Below are 4,276 nucleotides of genomic sequence, written 5' to 3'. Positions count from 1 at the left end.
CAGCAGGAGTCAGTCCTGCAGAGTTTCTCTAAAAACTTGCCTTGACCGTCTCCACCCAGATTTAATTGAAGACTTACAAAGCAAATGGGAGCAAGCTCTGGATGCTGCCCTCTCAGCTCCTACTCTCTATTCATTTGCTCCACAAGATCAGGCATTTGCTAGGAACTACGGTGCTGGACTGAGATGGGTTTCCTTCCTCGATCACTGAGGTCACTGGACCTGTGTCATACAAGATCCAGTTGCAGATGGGTCAGTGTGGCGTTGCCATGTTGACCAGCTGAGGAGGTGTTCTGGGCAGAGTGGGTTGTCATCAGCAGAGGTGGCTGTTGAAGATCTCTCTGGAACTGATGTGTTTCTCTCACCGTGGGTTGAAGCGCCACAGCCACTAAGTGATGGGAGCAATCCTCCTTCCTTACCTACAGCAGTTACTGAAAGAAAATCATCTGAGCAATCTACACCTACTAGCCGAGTGCAGAGACCGTGCCGTGAAAGGGTATCTCCTTATTGGTTGGAAGACTATGATAGCTAACGGGGGAGGAATGTTATGTATCTACTGTGGGTTAGTTATTGTTTTGAACCTTGGCAGCTCCTGTAGAACTGGGAGTAGCAGCAGTGGGTGGAGCGTCTGCTAAGTTCTTCACTTCTGTGTGCGCTGAATAAAGAACAGTTGTGTTTGAGGCCTGCTGAGTCTTATAGTCATTCCCTCTACCTCTGCAACATCGGCCAAAATGTATGGAGGGCCACAGGCTGCCCACACCTGCCATAGAATATAATCTAAAATAAGTGGAGGTTGGTGACTCCAGTGTCAGTGGGGCAGCAAATCTGCTCCAGGTTTCAGTCATAGCTCCTTTAGAGTTCTGACTAGTTCTGACTGAAACGTGAAGCAGATTCATTGCCCCACTGACATCAGAGCCACCAGCCTCTACTGCCTAAAATCTTCTGCCATGGGCAGAGGTTCGGGCATTCCAACTGGCAATGAAAGAGCTCCCTGAAGGTAGAATGCATGAAAACAACTGGGATTGAGAGAGATCTAATGTAAGGAAAACTAATTTATATGACAAATTAAAAGTGAGTCCAACATTGCAGGCTAGGGTTGAAGCAAGGGTCTGGAGAGATTGAAGTTAAACGGGTAATAGTTTTGTAACAGTTTTATAAATTAGTAGTGTCTTCTAGTCCAACCTGAAGTCCAATCAGTGAGAAATTCTTAGGGTAGGGGTGTAGCAACCCCCTGCACCAGCTTGGTACAGACATAACATGCAAATTATGATTAGTGCTAGCCATGGCATGTTGCTTTAACCATGGCCCAGATCCATGGTGCTTCTGAGAGCTCCAACTGAATTGGGGGTGTGTGGCCTGAGTACTCCCAGCAGCTGAGTGGGCGGGAAGCTTCAGTCTGTTTCCCGCCTCCCAGCTGAGCAGAGCAGAGCAGAGCAGAGCAAGCTGCTCCAGCTGGTCCAGGGACTACAGAAGCAAGCAAGCTCCCAGAGAGAGAGCGACCAGAGCGAGCGGACCGGGGGAGCAAACAGGAGTTGGCCAGGAGAGTTCAGCAGGCGAGGTCAAGGCCCCTAACTTTTTTTTTCATTTTTTATTTTTTTTTATTTTTAAACTAACTTTTTTCCATTTATTTGTCTTGTAACACACACTTTCACACCAGTGGGACTCTGCTTTTAACCTCTACTGAGTAGAGGAGCAGGCACAGGCTAGTCTAGAACAATCACAAAGCTAGACACAAAAAGGGAAAAGAGGCAATGGAAGGACAAGACTCTCCAGTGGTGGTGACCTGCAAGGTGTGTGCAATGTTTGTTTTCTTGCCTGAGAACAACATGGCCTAACAACAAGTGCAAGTTGATCACACTGCTGGAAGAAAAAGTAAGTGGACTGGAGCGGCGACTGACGACCCTCCGGGGAATAAGAGAACACGAAGAGTTCTTGGACAGAATGGGGGAACTACAGCAGCAAAGGGAAGACCAGAAGCTTGAAGGGCAACAGCAAGATGAGGCAGTGGGAAATGCTGAGGTGAAGAAAAATGGAGTAGAGGATACTCCTTGGAAAAGGGTGACAGTTAGGAGAAGAAGAACTAGACGCCACTCTGCACCAGTGGAAGCAGTGGAGCTGTGGAACCTATTCCAGGTACTTCTGGATGAGAGTGGAGGACAGCCTGCAGAGGAAGAATCACAGGGGAACCTGCATGAGAGTGAGCAAGAGGCTGAAGGTCAGTCAAACAGAGGCGATGAAACCCAGGCCTACAAGAAGAAGAGAAGAGTGGTAGTAGTGGGAGACTCCTTACTGCGTGGGACCGAGACCCAAGTATGTCGCGAAGACCCGTGGACTCGCCAGGTATGTTGTCTCCCAGGAGGACAGATTAGAGACGTGACTGAAAGGTTGCCTGCACTCATAAAGCCCACTGACAGGTATCCCTTTCTTCTCATCCATGTGGGAACAAATGATACCGCCAACCGGAGCTACGAAGAGATCACGTCAGACTTTGAAGCTCTGGGAAGGAAACTCAAGAACTTTGGGGCCCAGATAGTTTTCTCATCCATCCTTCCAGTAGTTAGAAGAGGGATAGAAAGGGAACGAAAAATACTCCAGGTGAATGACTGGCTATGAAAGTGGTGCTGACGAGAGAGATTTGGATTCTGGGACCACGGGCTATACTTCCTGGAAGATTGGCTGTTGGCAAGGGACGGGTTGCACCTCACAAAGGATGGGAAGAATGTGTTTGGCTACAGCATGAAGAACTTCATCAGGAGGGCTTTAAACTGAATCCTACGGGGAAGGGAGATGTAATGTTGGGGGTAACAATGGACGTAGGCTCATGCACTTCAACAGAGAGAACAGCTCTGCTAGCGCCCAATAATAGTCTTCAGACACATGTAGGAAGAAAGCCAGACTATGAAACACATCGTCTTCGATGTCTATATACTAATGCCCAGAGTATGGGAAACAAACAGAACGAACTTGAACTCTTAATACAGGAGGGAAATTATGACGTGATAGGTGTAACTGAGACTTGGTGGGATGACTCTCATGACTGGAATACAGCAATTGAAGGATATAACTTGTTCAAAAAGAACAGGAGGAACAGAAAGGGAGGTGGGGTTGCACTGTATGTGAAAAATACATATCTCTGCACAGAAATACAGGAGGAGGAGCTTGGTAGCCCCATCGAGAGCATCTGGATCAAAATAAATGGAGCAAAGAATAAAAGGAACCTGGTGGTCGGAGTCTACTACCGGCCACCCAACCAAGGAGAAGACGAGGACGAAACTTTTGGAAAGCAAATAGCCAATGTTTTAAGGAAGCATGATGTAGTAGTAATGGGGGACTTCAATTTCCCCAATATTTGTTGGGAGGCAAATTCTGCAAAACATGGCCCCTCCAGGAAATTCCTGACTTGTGTGGCAGATAACTTCCTCCTACAGTAAGCAGAGGAAGGAACTAGAGGATCAGCTATCCTTGACTTGATCCTAACCAACAGAGATGACTTAGTGGATAAAGTAGCAGTTACAGGAAGTCTGGGGGAAAGCGACCATGTTGTACTTGAGTTCTTGGTTCTAAGGGAAGCAAAAGCCGAGTGTAGTCAAACGCGTACCCTGGATTTTAGGAAAGCGGATTTTAATAAACTCAGAACAATGATCAGTAAGGTCCCATGGCAAGCGACGCTAACGAGAAAAGGACTCCAAGATGGGTGGGAGCTTTTAAAAAAGGAAATTCTCAAGGCACAATCACAAACAATTCCAACAAAAAGAAAAGGTGGAAGACAGCAGGAGAAGCCAATGTGGCTTCACAAAAAGCTTAGGGATGACCTGAAAACAAAAAAGGACACATATAGGAAGTGGAAAGAAGGCCAAGTAACAAAGGAAGAGTACAGGCAGGTAGCACAGAATTGCAGGGATGGTGTCAGGAAGGCTAAAGCTGAGAACGAGCTGAGGTTAGCGAGGGATGCTAAAAGCAACAAAAAGGCTTTCTTCAGCTACGTGCATAGTAAAAGGAAGAGGAAAGAAATGGTGGTTCAGCTATTAAATAAGGATGGCAATACGATATCACATGACAAAGAAAAGGCAGAGGTGCTCAATTCCTACTTTGGCTCAGTCTTCTCCCAAAAGAAGGTCTATGACCCCCCTGGCAAAGGCGAAGTGCAGGCTGAAGGGGCGGAATTGCAGCTTGAGATCGATAGGCATATGGTCAAGGAACACCTCATTACTTTGAATGAGTTCAAATCTCCAGGGCCAGATGAACTGCATCCTAGAGTAATAAAGGAACTGGCAGAAGA

The sequence above is a fragment of the Heloderma suspectum genome, chromosome 4 (genome assembly GCF_057233095.1).
Source record: "Heloderma suspectum isolate Gila_16-S chromosome 4, 16-S_ref, whole genome shotgun sequence".
NCBI classification, from domain to species: domain Eukaryota; kingdom Metazoa; phylum Chordata; class Lepidosauria; order Squamata; family Helodermatidae; genus Heloderma; species Heloderma suspectum.
The sequence above is the reverse complement of the archived record's forward strand: the minus strand, read 5'-3'. Positions refer to the sequence as shown.